This window comes from Artibeus jamaicensis, unplaced genomic scaffold, assembly GCF_021234435.1.
Source record: "Artibeus jamaicensis isolate MK-2021 breed Jamaican fruit bat unplaced genomic scaffold, CSHL_Jam_final contig_585, whole genome shotgun sequence".
NCBI lineage: Eukaryota > Metazoa > Chordata > Mammalia > Chiroptera > Phyllostomidae > Artibeus > Artibeus jamaicensis.
Window position 1 is genome coordinate 20,631,667 of NW_026521894.1, and position 16,019 is coordinate 20,647,685.

Consider the following 16,019-nt stretch of genomic DNA (forward strand, 5'->3'; position numbering starts at 1 on the left):
CTGATGTTTTATTTGTCAGCCTATCTTGTATAATAATAATGCCAGCAAAGCAAGAACTATATTATATCCATTCCATATCCCCAACTCCTAGCAAAATGCTTGGCCCATGGTAAGTAAGTAATAAATTGGGCTGAACAAATATCCAGAGCAACAAAGTACAATTGACATTTCAACTATCCAATCAATTGCAGTGACTGGCTATTATTCTCTCCAAAACATACCACAATTTCACTGCAACAGAAACAAAAACTGAACCTGGAGTAAAAAGCCTTTGTTTTGCCATTCTCCAGTTAAGTGACTCTAGAAAATCTGTATGGCATCCCAAAACTTAGTTTTCTCACCATGTCTACAAAATTAAGATATCACCCTTGCCTATATTACAGAGGTGCCAAGGAAATCAAATGATTGTTTGCGTGAATGCACTCTGTAACTCTCAGGTGCCCTGCAAATCTAAGGCTGTACAATGACTAAATTGGCCATGTGGTGTCTGTGTTAGTGAAGACAGCAGGGGAGGAACTCACTGAGGCCTCTCAGCACATTGTACTTGTATCTTTCCTCGGCAGAAGGGACAACCTTCCTTTATGTCAGGGTCTGAGGAATAGAGCACAGGACAACCAGAAACCCTCAAAGCACAACATTCACTCTGGTCTAATCAAGAACTGACATAGGAGTAACACCTCAAAAGAAACATAACCTGTTTCTGTAGATAATAAATATATAAGCTTCAAAAAGATTAAAAAATAGGTGTCCAGTTTGGAAAGAGACTTCATCATTACTTACGAGAGAGAACAAACTGGCAGAAGCGTACCTAGTGGCAACAACACTGCCCACACAGTGAGGAAACCTGTGTGATCGCGCCTCCAGCCCCTACCCCCAAGGCTGTAAGATACTCAGCTGTGAAACAGACTGGCTTGGGTAAGCTCCTAGTTTCCTTCCAACTCGTCAGTTCCATGATCCCAAATGCCCTGGAATCTAACAGCCCTGCCCAAAATTGCCTAAATGTTCCCAGCAACTGGCAGAGCATAAAGTGGTTTCATGCTTAGTTGAGAAATATAATGCGTCTGCTAACTGTGGCCAGAAAAATGCATTACTCTGACACAAACGAGACAAAGGGTGAGGAATCAGCCCAGTGCAATGAGTTTAAATTGCCAGACCAGAAATGATTTTCCAGTTTGAGGTTAGAAACAAAGCAGTTTGAGATAGTTACATGATGGCTTGTCATTCTCTCACTCTCTGGCTTTTGCTCTGTGATAATGCCTGGCTCTTCTAGATGCCCTGGGAATGTAAAGAGCCCTAACTTGTACTCGAGGCTCTGTTACCAAATTCTCCCATAACCCTAGGTAAGTCATTTAGCCCCTCAAGGCCTCAGTTTCTTTAATTGTAAAATGATTGAGTTGAACAATTAATAAATTTATTAATAAATTAGGTGAAAATTAGGGGACAGAAACTAATAGCAGCAGTATACTCTGCAACATGTTACCATGATGTGATTTTTATTCATCATGGAACAAACATTTACTTACTGTGCCAAGCATTAGAGATTAGTGGTGCTGTGGATGAGGGAGTAAAAACAGCAAAACCAAACAAACAAAAACAAACAGGGATATATATCCTTGCCTTCTTGGATCTTAAAGTCCTGCTGTCAGGATACACAACTAAGTGAGACACATAGCCTGACAGGCGGTGATGAGCGCTATACAGGAAAAGGGCAGGGAAGGGGCCTAGAGAGTCCAGGAATGGGAGGAAGTGTAGGGTGCTGCGATGCCTGAAGGAGGAGAAAGTGAGCCAGGGCTGTTAGGAGGAGAGCTTTCCAACAGAGAGAGCAGCAAGCAGCAAGGAAGCTGGGAACCACAGGAGCACTAGTGTGGCCCGAGCCAGTGAGTGAGGTAGAGAGTAGTAGAAATGGGTCAAAGACTTAAAGGGGGACGGACTGTAAAGAGGTCTGTAGGACTCTGGTTTTTACTCAGGGTGAAAGGGGAGGAATTGGAAGATTTTGAGCAGAGAAATAACTAAAACTTAGGTTTCAAAAAACAACACTCTGGTGGAGAACAGCCTATAGGAAGTCAAAAAACTGCAGCAATGGGGACTCTGGAGAGGTTATTGCAATAAAGCAAGACAGTGGCACTGGGATCAGTGCAAGGGGGAGGAGGGTCAGGTTCTGTGTTCTTCAAAAGCCAAAGGATTTGTTAATGAATTAGATGCAGAATTGAGAGCAAAAGACTCCAGAACAAGGGCAAGTGTTTGGGCCTGAATAATTGGAAGGAAGGGGTTGGCATTTACTGAAATGGGGAAGACAGCAGGAAGAGGAGGTTTGAAGAGGTAGATTAGGGGTTTATTAAACTTGAGATGTTAGAGATACAAATGGAGATGTTGAAAAAGCAATTAGGTATACAGTACTGGAGTTCAAAAAAGAGGGTATCAGAACTAGAAATATACATTTGGGAGTCCTTTGTGTACAGATGGTGTTTAAGGTGACAAAGCTGGAGAAGATCACTAGGGAGAAAAAGGAGAGAGGAGTTCTGTGGTCAGCAAGATAAGGAAGAACCTAAGAGAAAGAGATTAATGAGGTCGAAGGAAAAACAGGAGAGTATAATACCCAGTCAGCCAAGTTTTTAAAAAACTCTTTCAAGGAGGAGGGATTAGTTAACTGGGTCAAATGCTGTTGATAGGTCAAGTAAGGTGAGGATAAAAAAGTGATCATTGGCCCTGGCTGGTGTAGCTCAGTGGATTAAGCACAGGTCTGCGAACCAGAGGATCGCAGTTTGATTCCCAGTCAGGGCACATGCCTGGGTTGCAGGCTGGTTCCCTACAGGCCAGTTCCCAGCAGGGGATGCAGGAAAGGCAACCATACATTGATGTTTCTCTCCCTCTCTCCTTCCCCTCTAAAGATAAATAAATAGAATCTTTAAAAAAAAGTGATCATCGGATTTAGCAGAATCATTAGCAATTTAGACCAGAATCATTTCAATGATAATCTGATTGAATGGCTTCTTGAGAGAAATGGAGAAGAACTGGAGAGCCCTGGTATAGAGCATCCTTTCCAGGAATTTTGATACATATTAGAGCAGGAAATTGGGACAGTAGCTGGAGGGGAAATGGTCAATGAAGGGTTTTATTTTTATGATGGGAGATGATACAGCATGATTGCCTTATGATAATAATTAAGGAGGAGGAGGAGGAAGGGGGAAGGAAGAAATGAAAGGGGAAGGGAGGGGAGGAATAAGGAAGGAAATGACAGAAAGAAGGAAGGAGGTTAAGGAAGGAAGGAAGGAATGACAAACTGAGGAAGGAAAGGGGAATGCAGAAGGAGAGGGAGAAGTAAAAATTAATGATATTCCGAAAAAGAAAGAAAGAGAAGACACAAACATCTAAAGCCAGAAACGAAAGTGGGGACATTACTATCAATCATCAGAAATAAAAAGAGAATGCTGTGAACAATTGCAAACCAACCTATTAGATCACCAGATGAAATGCACATATTCCTGGGAATGCATGAATTACCTAAAGCAATTCAAGAAAAAAATCAAAAACCTTAATATACCTGTTACTGAACAAGAGGTCCGAGGGAGGGGCAATACAATATTTGGCCCACCTAGGGATGCCAAAAACTGCTACACAACAGGGGCCCCCTCCCAAAAACAGAATACTAATATATACTGGGCTCTTTTGTCTGCCGCCAATTGGAAAGACATCTCTCAATGCCAGAGATTTGTGAAAAGAAAACAAAATGTTTATTTAATGCTATTTAGGCCTAACACCTCCACTAAAATATCAAGTCCTTTAGGTTGTACACCTACACCCACACAGCTCTCCCTTCTCCCACTGTCCCAACTCCGGGTACCGTAAATCAGGAAAAGAGCACAGGTCTGTGTTGTAGGCTGCTGGCACCGTCAGCTGTGTCACCGTGCAGGCAGGACCTCTTTCTAGTTAATCCAAAGTACTGTGGTACCCTCTCATGGTCCACTGGCAAGAGTTCTTTGTACCTAGTTCCAGTCAAAATCTCTCTTGCTTTCCAGGCCACTCAGTCAAAGGGGGCACCCCAAAGCCGCAAGGGCCTCTTCTACCAAAGCTGCCGGAGTCCGCACTCCACCAAAAGCATGTGGCTTTCTTCTTCACCTGGCTGCAGGGATCTCCATTCTGGCAAAGCTGCGTGGTTTTCCCTTTCACCTGGGCAGTTCTCTCCTCATGTCCTGGAGCCAGTCTTTTCCAAGCTCTCACACAGGCACCCTCACTCAGGAATGCAGCCCCTCATTACCATCCTCAGTCCCAGCCACTACCTTCTCCCTGGCTCCAAACTTGGCCACGGCTATTTAACATATCTATGAAACCAGTTAAAGGTTATAGATATGTTAAATAACCATTCCAGAGGTTAGCTGCAAAACTGTTGCTATGCAAAATAGTCTTAATGGCCTGGCTCCATTCGTTTCTTCCCCCTGGTGGGGGGGGAGTGAGTACATCCTATATGTCTCTCCAATATTCCTATACACTTTGAATTCTGGACACCATTCCAAATCTTTTTTTGGGGGCCCCCCTTGGCTGCACCCTATATCATACCTATAATAAGTAAAGAGATTGAAGCAGTAATAAAAGACTTCCCAACAATGAAAAGTCCAAGACCAGACTGCTTCTCTGGTGAATTTTACCAAACATGTAAAGAATTAACACCAATCTTTCTCAAACATTTCCCAAAATTAAAGGAGGAGGCGACATTTCCTAACTTGTTCTATGAAGCCAGCACTAACCTGGTGCCAAAGCCAGATGAAGACATCACAAGAAAAGAAAATTGCAAGCAATAACCCTTCTGAATATAGGTGCAAAGATTCTTAACAAAATACTAAAAAAACTAATCCAATAGCATATTAAGATTATGTACCATGGTCAAGTGAAATTTTATCTCAGGAGTGCAAAGGTGATTTGATGTAAGAAAATTAATCAATATGACAAATCACATTAATAGAATAAAACGGGAGTGGGGGAGCCACATGGTCATCTCAACTGACACAGAAATGGCATTTTGTCAAATGCCATTGTACACTTTGTCAAAATGCAACACACACTTTCATCATTGAAACTCTCAGATAACTACATATAGAAGTGAACTTGGAATAGAACTTCCTTAACATGATAAAGGGCATTTATTAAAAACCCACAACTAACATCCTAGTCAATGGTGAATGACTGAAAGCTTTCTCCTTCTGAGGTCAGGAACAAAGCAAAGATGGCCACTTCCACCATTGCTCTTGAGTGTTATACCAGAAGTTGGAGCCAGAGCGAGAAACAAAGGATGAAAATTATCTCTATTTACAGAAAACATGATCTTATATATATAGAAAATCCCAAAGCCACAAGAAAACTACTAGAGCTAATAAATGGAATCAGCAAAATTTCAGGGTAGAAGATCAACACACAAAAATCAGTTGTTTCGATATGTCAGCAATGAAGAACCAGGAAAGGAATTAAGAAAGCAATTCCATTTACAATCATATATAAAAGAAAAAATACCCGGGAATAAATTTGACCAAGGAGAAAAAAGAGTAATAAACTGAAAACTACAAAACACTGCTAAAAGAAATTAAAGATCTAGGTAAATGAAAAGACATCCTGATGAAAAGTTCATGGATATAAATCTTAACATTGTTAAAGTATCAATACTGCCCAAAGTAGTCTATAGATTCAGTGCAATTCCTTTTAAAATTACAAAAGCCTATTTTGCAGAAATGTAAAAGTCAACCTTAAAATTCATGTGGAATTGCAAAAAACCTGAAATGGCAAAACAATCTAAAAAAAAGCAACATAGTTAGAGTATTCAAACTTTCCAATTTCATAACTTGTTACACAGATACAGTAATAAAATAGTATGGTTCTGCCATAAGGATAGACATATAGACTAGTAGAATAGAGTTGAGAATCCAGAAATAAACCCATATGTCTGTGGTCAATTGATGTTTTCTAATTTAAATTTTTTATTTATAGATTTGAGGAAAAGAGAGAGAAAGAGAGAGGGAGACACATCAATTTGCTGTTCCACTTACATATGCATTCATTGTTTGACTCTTACACGTGCCCTGACCAGAGATGGAGCCCACAACCTTGGAACATCAGTATGACACTCTAACCAACTGAGCTACAAGATCAGAGCTGACTTTTGACTAAGGTACTAAATCTATTCAGTGGGGAAGAACATTCTCTTTAACAGATGGTTCTAGGACAACTGGATTCCCATAGGCAAACTAATAAAGTTGGACCCCTACCTCACATTACATATAGAAATTAACTCAAAATTGATAAAAATCTAAGAATCATAAAACTCTAAGAAGCAAAAAACATAGGGATCAATCTTCATGACCTAGGATTTGGCAGTGGATTGTTAGATATGACACCAATATCAGGAACTTCAAAAGAAAAACAGATGAATTGAACTCTATCAAAATTAAAAACTTTGGCACATCAAAGGCATTAATAATGACTTCTGCCCAAGATGGAGGCATATGTAGATATATTTTGCTTCCTTGCACAATCAACCGAAGGACAAAACAAACTTAAAAAACAAAAAATAACCAGAACTGCGAGAAAATTAAACTGTATGAAATTCTGGCAATCAAAGAGTTAAAGAAGAAACATTCCTTCAGACCAGCAGGAGGGGTGGAGATAGGCAGCAAGGGTGGACAGGACTCAATGGCAAGGAGGGAGCTAGAGGACCTGGGTGTGTGAGGCAGCAACTGGTGGACCTGGTGAGGTGGTGGCTAGTGGAGTGGGTGGACCCACATTTGTGTGCACATAAACCAGGAGCAACAACTGGGGAGCAAGACAGACCATGCAACCCAGGGTTCCACTACAGGAAAATAAAGCCTCAAAACCTCTGACTGAAAACACCTGTGAGGGTTGAGGCAGTGGGAGAAACTCCCAGCCTCACAGGAGAGTTCATTGTAGAGACCCACAGGGTCCTGGAACATACACAAACTCACATACCTGGGAATCAGCATGAGAAGGGCCTGATTTGCTTGCGGGTAGCAGAGGAAGTAACTGAAAGCTAGCTGAGAGCTGAGAAAGAGCCATTGTTCCCTCTTGGACCCCTCTCATACATACAGTGCCACAACACAGCTAAGTGGGTTGCCCTGCTGTGGTGAATACCTAAGGCTCCACCCTTTCGTACGTAACAGTCATGCCAATAGAAAAAAATATGGCACAAATGACAGAACAGATCAAGGCTCCAGGAAAAATACAACTAAGTAATGAAGAGATAGCCAACCTACCAGATGCAAGTTCAAAACACTGGTAATCAGGAGGCTCACAGAAATGGCTGAGTATGGGCACAAAATAGACAAAAAAGTGAAACTCATGAAAAGTGAAATAAAGGAAAATGTACAGGGACCCAACAGTGAAGGGAAGGAAACCAGGACTCAAATAGATGGTTGGACCAGAAGGAAGAAATAAACATTCAACCAGAACAGAATTCAAAAAAATGAGAAGAGGCTTAGGAACCTCAGGGACAACTTTACATGTTCCAATGACCAAATCACAGGGTGCAAGAAGGAGAAGAGGGAGAGCAAGAAATTGAAAACTTATTTGAAAACACAGTGAAGGAGAACTTCCCCAATCTGGCAAATTAAATAGACCAGGAAGTGCGGAGAGTCCCAAAGAACTTGGACTCAAGGAAGCACACACCAAGGCACCTCACAATTATATCACCCATGATTACAGATTAGGAGAGAATCTTAAAAGCTGCAAGAAAAATGAGACAGTTACCTATAAAGGAGTTTCCATAAGACTGTCAGCTGCGTTCTCAAAAGAAACCTTGCAGGTAAGAAGGGGATCAACAGAAGTATTCAAAGTCATGAAAAGCAAGGACATACATCAAAGATTACACTATTCAGCAAATCTATCATGCCCTGTAGAATGGAAGGGCAGATAAAGTGCTTCCCAGATAAGGTCAAATTATAGGAGTTCATCATCACCACCAAGCCCTTATTATATGAAATGTCAAAGGGAATTATCTAAGAAAAAGAAGATCAAGCATATGAACAGTAAAATGACAACAAACTCACAACTATCAACAACCAAACCTAAAAAAACAAAACCAAAAAGAAAAACAAAGTAAGCAAACAACTAGAACAGGAACAGATTCACAGAAATAGAGATCACATGGAGGGTTATCAGTGGGGAAAAGGAAGGGGGAGAATGGGGGAAAAGGTACAGGGAATAAGAAGCATAAATGGTAGGTACAAAATAGACAAGGTGAGGTTACGAATAATATGGGAAATGGAGAAGCCAAAGAACAAGCCATGGACATGAACTAAGGTGGGGGAATGATGGTGGGAGGGGAGTTACAGGGCAGAGGGAAACAAAGGGCAGGAAAAAATGGGACAACTGTAATAGCATAGTCAAAAATATATATTAAAAGAAAACCAAAGACATTAATAAGAAAGTAAAAAAAAAAAACCTTCCACAATGAAAGAAATATTTACAAATCATGTTTCCACAATGTTTACAAATCATGTATCTGAGTTTATTATCTCCAATATGTAAATAACTTTTTTTAAAAATTTTATTTATTTATCTTTAGAGGGTAAGGAGAGAGGGAGAGAAACATCAATGTATGTTGCCTCAATCCCCTCAGGGAATGCCTGCAGCCGCCCCCGGCATGTGCCCATCACCTGGTTCACAGGCCCGTGCTCAATCCACTGAGCTATACCAGCCAGGGCTTGTAAATAACTTTTATATAATTCATGAACAAAAAGAGACAACTCAATTTAAAAATGATCATCAGACTTCCATAGACCTTCTCTGAGGATGACATACAAATGAGAAATAAGAACATAAAGAGATGCTGAACATCATTAGTTATGGCAGAAATGCAACCAAAGCCACAAGGTACCACTTCATACCTACTAAAATGGTTATAATCAATAAAACAAAAAATAACAAGTGTTACTAAGGATATGGCTACATTGCTGTTGGGAATGTAAAATGATATAGCCACTATGGAAAACATTTTGCTGGTCCCCCCAAAAGCTATACAGAGAACTACTGTACTTTGCCATGTACAATGAACAGTTTTTGCCAAAAGTTTTGAGGGAAAAAATACAGATGCATATTATACATGGGTAGTACTAATTCCATACCTATATAAATGCTTTTGATTCTTTTATTTGTGCTTAGGCATTAAAAGTGTAACTCTAGAAAGCAATAACAATATCTACATGTTCAAAAATAAATGCTAAAAAATTTTTATAATACAAAAACAAGTATCTAAATATTAATTAATTAATTAATTAATTAAAAATTAATACAAAATATTTTTTCTGAAAATTTGGGCTCAAAACATGGGTGTGCATCATACACAAAAAATACAGTACCATATTCCACAGCAATGTCACTCCAAGGAAGGTGCCCAATTGAACAGAAAGTAGAAACCCAAATAGATACTTGTACAAAAGTGTTTATTGGAGCATTATTCACAACAGCCCAAGTGTGGAAACGACCAGTGTTCATCAACAAATGAATGGATAAACAAAATATGGCATCTACATACACATAATATTATCAAACCATAAAAAGAAATGAAGGTCTGATGCATAATACAATGTGGATGAATGTTGAAAATATGCTAAGTAAAATAAAGTGAGACATTTAAGGCCAAATATTGCATGACTCCTTTTATATGAAACACCCAGAATAAATGTCAAATTCATAGAGACAGAAAGTAGGTTAGAGGTTACCAGAGGTTAAGGATTGAGAACAGAGAGTTACTTGCTTCAGGGTTACAGAGTTTCTGTTTGGGTTAATAAAAAGTTATGGAAAAAGAAAATGGTGATTGTTGTACAACACTGTGGATATAACTAATGCCACAGAGTGGAATGGCTAACATGGCAAATGTAGTTATATATATATTGACCACAGTTAAAAAATAATAATGTAATATGCCCAAAACAATTGATTCATACACTTTAAATGGGTGAATTGTGTGGTATGTGGATTATATCTCATTAAAGCTGTTTTAAAATTAATTATGTAGAAGAAAGAGGGGAAAATTTGCTAGCGTCCATGCTGTGACCAGTGTGGGGTGGGGATTCTGGAGTGGGGTTGGCGGGAGATAAAGAAAAGACACAATACAGGTAGTTTAAGGAAAAGCGGGGACCAGGTGGGACATTGTCCTCTGATGGAGAGACAATGGGCCCTGAACATGGTCTCCATGTTTATTTTATAGGGTTTGGTTAGATAGAGCTCAAGGACGTTTTGCAAACTTAGGGAGATGCTGCAGGCAGACTGTTCCATTGCCAGGCTTTCTAACTGATACATATGCCTTCTGCAATAGTTACAGTTGCATTCAACTCAAGCTTATGGTTATCTATCTCCTGTTCAACCTCCACCGGTTCTGGCCATATGACGGCAGCCTTCACCATCTTGCACAAGTCCTGGCCTTGGGTATGCAAGAGAAGATGAGATCTACTACATACCTGCAGGGGCTTGGCTGAGATAGAAATGTGGATAATTCATTTTGAGTGACAGGATGTAAGTCAATGAATATGGACAGGGATGCAGGTAGTAGTTGGGGTTGGGAACAGGTTTACCATCTTAGCTACCTTAAAGGTATTGTCAAGTCACACCTTTCTTACAGTGTTCATTTCATTCAACCTAGTGGATCCTTTCTTAGCTGATCTTCTCCTTACCTGTCATCACTCAATTGCAAGTTTCTTCAAGGTGAAGACAATGACTTATTCATTTTGAATTTCCATAGAACCCAGTATAACATGCTCTTAAGATATTTATTTTGAATAAACAAGTAAATTATGGATACACTAGACAACTGGCTCCCAAGCGTTCAGTGGTTTCCATTTCCCATCTTCAGTTCAGTTCATAATCTCTACTTCAGTGTCACACGTAAGCCCACTGTGCTTGGTGAGAAAATTAGCCTCCATCCAGTCATAGTTGTGTGACACTACTCTCCCATTCCTAGTTTATTTGTTTTTTTAATATTGTTATTTATTGCAGCATCTTCTATTCTTAACTAGAATCTCATTAAGTGATGAGGAAATTCCTGGGGAAAAAATGACCCAGCCCCTGGAGAACTGGATATCTGGTTGGAGAGAAAGAATACATAAGATATACGTAAAACATTTATGCATGTTATGATGAACAAATTCTAATTGGTGTAATTCTCATAGGGTTTCTACCCTTTGAGCCTTCACACTTAGGTGAAATCAGAAAAAAATTTCTTGAACAAGTTGTTTAAAAAGGTGATGAATATAGATTTAAACAAAGGAATAAAGACCTCACTAAGGTAAATGGCTAAAGCATACGTACATAATGAGAAAGCCAAGTGAGGGACAAGGGCTAAAGGGGGTAAGTAGAATGCAGGTAAGTTTTCTTTTAATAAGCCTGAAAATTAATGACAATGTTTTAAACTTGATGTCATCATTCTCGTGAACACTTAATTTAAAGTATAACATATTGAGAAAATGGGTTCAAAGATAATTCACTATTCAAATGGCACAATCCATGAAATGTTTTGATATATTCAAAGAAACTTACTAAATATTTCTTATTCTGCCTGGTGTTCTTATAAAATCTGAATGTCCTCCCATCATTCTTTGGAAGTGGTATTAGAGCGAAAATTTACCGGGTGCATACTGTATTCCCTACACTATTTCATGTGTATTTCAGTTAATTATTGCAACCTCCCTATGAGATAAACTTCATTAACCACCCTTTTCATGGTTCCAGAAATGAGGCACAGAGAGAATAAACTGTTTCAAGGTCACACAACAGGTCAGGATTTGAATCTAAGTGAGTCCACCTTTCCTATGCTATGTGGCACCTCTCTTTCAAAACAGTAATGGCAGTCAGACCAACTTTCCTCATTAATAAATTCAGCAAATTTATGCACCAAAAGTGGCATAGAAGGCAGAAGAAAAACAAAGTAGAAGAAATAGTCTATAGTTCTAAAATATATCATTACTAGGAACGTGTTATTAAATAAAAAGGGTACTGCCTATGGTGATATCAAATAATTTACTATGAATATCACACAGACACACATACACAAGTTCTGTCCAGAAGGTACCCAGCCATGTAATATAAAAATAGAGAGATTTATTGAAGAAGATACAAGAAACATTGTACATAGGACAATGATGCCTCAGTCCCCTTCAAATTAGGCACCTTGGGACCACACAGTTCTCCCAATCACCATCAGCTGCCCCATACTATTTTCCTGAATCCCACCAACACTCTGAAATATCTTCCCTTTCAAAGGTGAACTTAGTTTTGGGAAAAGCCAGAAGTTGCAGGGTGCCAAGTATGGGCTGAGTCATCTGAGTGATTTGATGTTTCACCAAAAAACTCTGCACAAGATTTGATGCATGAGCAGGCATGCTGTCATGATGAAGCTGTCGATCACCAGTTAGCCATAGCTGCAGCCTTCTGAGTCTTGCAAATAGTTTCCATGGTGGAATGTTCAACACAAAATTTTATGTAAATTTGTTGCTCTACTTGCTCATTTTGAATGCAACAGCCACATAGTACACATGTTCACTTAACAACATTTACCAGTCCCACAGACTAGTACAGTGAAGTCGTCATTGTTCACACGTGCACGTTCTAGTCCACTCTCCTTGGCTGCCAGGTTACATCGATGTCCACAAACTGTTTTTGTTATATTAACACTGGTTGGACTTTTTCAGGACAGACCTCATATGTCCATGAAAAAAAGTAGAAGAGGCTTTCTTTGGCCAAGAGAAAAACTATTAGCAAAAAGAGTAAAAAGTGATACACCTACAGGAATAATCTGTTAAATTTAACTGTTTATCCAGAAAAAAATATTTAACAAAGGAAGACATGTGCAATAGAGAGACAACACAGAACCTTAACCCCCCCAAAATGGCTAGAGCTGGTTTGAATCTTGCCTCTGACACTTTTATCTGTGTTATTTTAGGCAAGATAACTTTTGCCTAAAAGTTAACTTTTCTGATCATTATCTTTTCTCATCTCTTAAATGGATTCAATACCATTTCCCTCCTACAGTTATTGTGAGGATTACATGGGATGGCCCATAGGGAGTTCTCAGTGTTGCGTCTGGCACAAGTAGGAGTTCAGAAATGTCAGCTGACCTCACACCTTTGTAAGCTGATTTATAGAAAGCTGAGTTAAGTTGGTACCTAAAAAGAAACTAAAACTAGGCTTGCAATTTATGGGTAAATGCAGACAATGTGAAAATAAAAGGGGTTGAGGGCACTAACACAGCTAAGTAAAATACTGGCTAGTGACTGGCATATAGATTTCAAATTCCTTTCAATTTGCTCTTGCTGCACCCTCTTTCTTTGCCTCTCCCCCTTGAACCTTGATTACTAAGCACACTTTTTAGACCTTCCCCAAAGGAAAGAAAAAAGGGAATTCCAATCAACAAGGACTGGAATACTTGTACTAATTGAAATTTGGTGATATGATTGCTATGGTCACCTAAGGACTCTGACGATTTTTTCCAACCTTGAAAATACAATACTTACATAAAAACCAATGCTGATAGTGTGCATTTTAACCCCCACAAGTACATTTTTGCTGATGGAGCCTTCGCTGCATTTAAATATGGAAAATATCACAAGTCTAGTTTGTGGCAGAGCAGTTTTTTGGGGGAAAACTTTTTCATTCTAACCCATTTTCCACAACCTTCCTACCCATATTTTTTCGCCTCACAACCTTTATTTCTTCTCTGAATTGTCAATATTAAAAAAAAAACCCAAACACCCAAACCTGAAAGAATTGTTATGGGTTTGAGTCAAACCGAAAATTTTCAGGAGGCAAAATCTCAACAGATTGAAAAAAAAAAAGCTCCAGAAAATGGCAGTCTTGCACCTATTTTATGCATTGCAATCAAAAGAGAAGGCATAAGTGGGTTACATGAAATCCATTAGTGATAGATTAGGGAGGTAGGAGAAAGCAAAGTGAAGAAACTTCTGGGACTGGATAAAAAAGTAAAATGGTAGTCACATACTTGTTTTACACAGGTGGGTACAGGATAGTTCACTGTCAAGACTAACATGATAGCAATAACAATGAGGGGATTTGTGGCCTCCTCCAGGTGCAGTGCCTGTGCTTTGAGGGCACAGAAAAAGGAAATCTGACATTCCAAAGGTATGTTCTTGTAGATGCAAAGACAACAGACAGGCACAGACAGCTAAGGTAAAGGCTGACTTTTGTCAGGGAAGATATGAGCCTAGGACATGACTATGTTCATGGCCTGCTTTTAGTTAGAAAGTTTCTTAACTTTACACCATCCTGAGTAGCTACTCTAGGTCTCCAAGCTTGCAAGGCCATCACAGAGGCTCCCCTGAGCTTGTTAGGCTTAGCATGTGACCCCTTTTCACCTACAATATACTCCAACTAATGTCACCGTTTCACTCATTCATTCATTCATTCGACAAATACTAAGTGCCAACTAAATCACAGGCAGTCTTCTACATACAGAGGATTCAGTAATGAGTAAAATCAAGCCTCTGCTTCCACGAAGACAAAGAAAGGGGACAGAATAAACAAATGAATACTTGAAAATGTAATTGCTGGTAATGGTAAGTAGCACAAAAAATAATAAAGCAAGTGGCAGAGAGTCATGGGAGGCAGCCGCTTGCTTTAGCATTGCTTTTATAGACTCCCAGATGCTCCAGGCTACAAGACTGTTCCAGGATTCAGTGCCCTGTCCCAGCTGCCACTTACAGAGACTGCAGCCAAAATGCGCAAATGCAGGGTATGATGCCCCTACTATCCAGTCCACCCAATTTTACTTAATCCCATAAACTGATATGAGAGCTGAAAACTTGACAACAAATGAACATGTGTTAGGTTTCTAATCAAAAGGGAAAATCAAGTTTATGTTTTAAAAATCAGAATGTATTACATCAAGATATAAGAGAAAGATTGTTTTCCTGCCTTTACCGCTCAAGTGCTCTCAGTGACTGGTGATAAAAGGAGACAAGCATAATCTGCATACAAAGACAAATGGGTAACACCAACTCTGACTACAGATAACATTTTGACACCCATCTGCATTAAATCACTCACAGAAACACCACACAGAGAACAAAACTTCCACACCACAGAAATCCCATACCAGGCTGCAGAGAGAAGCAAAGGAAAAGGTCCAGGTAATCCACCAAAGCAGACCATTGGCAACCAAATAACTGATTTTAAATCAATTAATAACTGCTTAACTGAGGACTGAGTCAATATAAAGTGAAGAGCACGAGTCTCAAGCACAAATCAAGGTTCAAAACCCATCTCCACCCTTTAATGGTGGGTGACCATGAACAAGTTACTTAATCTTTCTGAGCCTCAATTCCCACATTTTTGAGGTTACAATATAATGATGCCCACTTAATAGGGTTACTGAAAGGATATACAGAGAATTTTGCTGTGTCTGGAACATAGTAACTGTTAAATGAATAGTAGCAATTATTATTATTATTATTATTATTATTATTATTAAGAGTTTCCAGATTCATAACTTCAGTTCAACTTTACTAAAGTAGTCTTTTAAGATGACATTAACATTAATATGCTACATTTTATAATTTTTCATATTGTTTAAATTAATTTTAACAAAAGTACTATTGTCAGCTCACTGAAAAGATATATCTCTATATTTTCATAATATAAATCATAAGAAGGAAATGTTAAAAATCAGTCATCTCACTTCTTAGAAACAACTAGTTATATATGTATACACACAGTATATATATGTGTATATAGTATATACATGTGTATATAGTATATATATATGTACATATATAGTGTGTATATATAGATATATATGTCTTTTAGATCAACTTATAAAAATGAAGTTGTACTGTTCCTATTGTATTATAGTTCACTTTTTTCTGTTTTTAATCTTCATCCAAGGATATGTTTATTGATTTTAGAGAAAGAGAAATATTAATGTGAGAAATATCAGTTGGTTGCCTCCCATTTGCTCCCCGACCAGGAATCAGACCTACCACCTTTCTGTTGTACAGATGATGCTCCAGCCA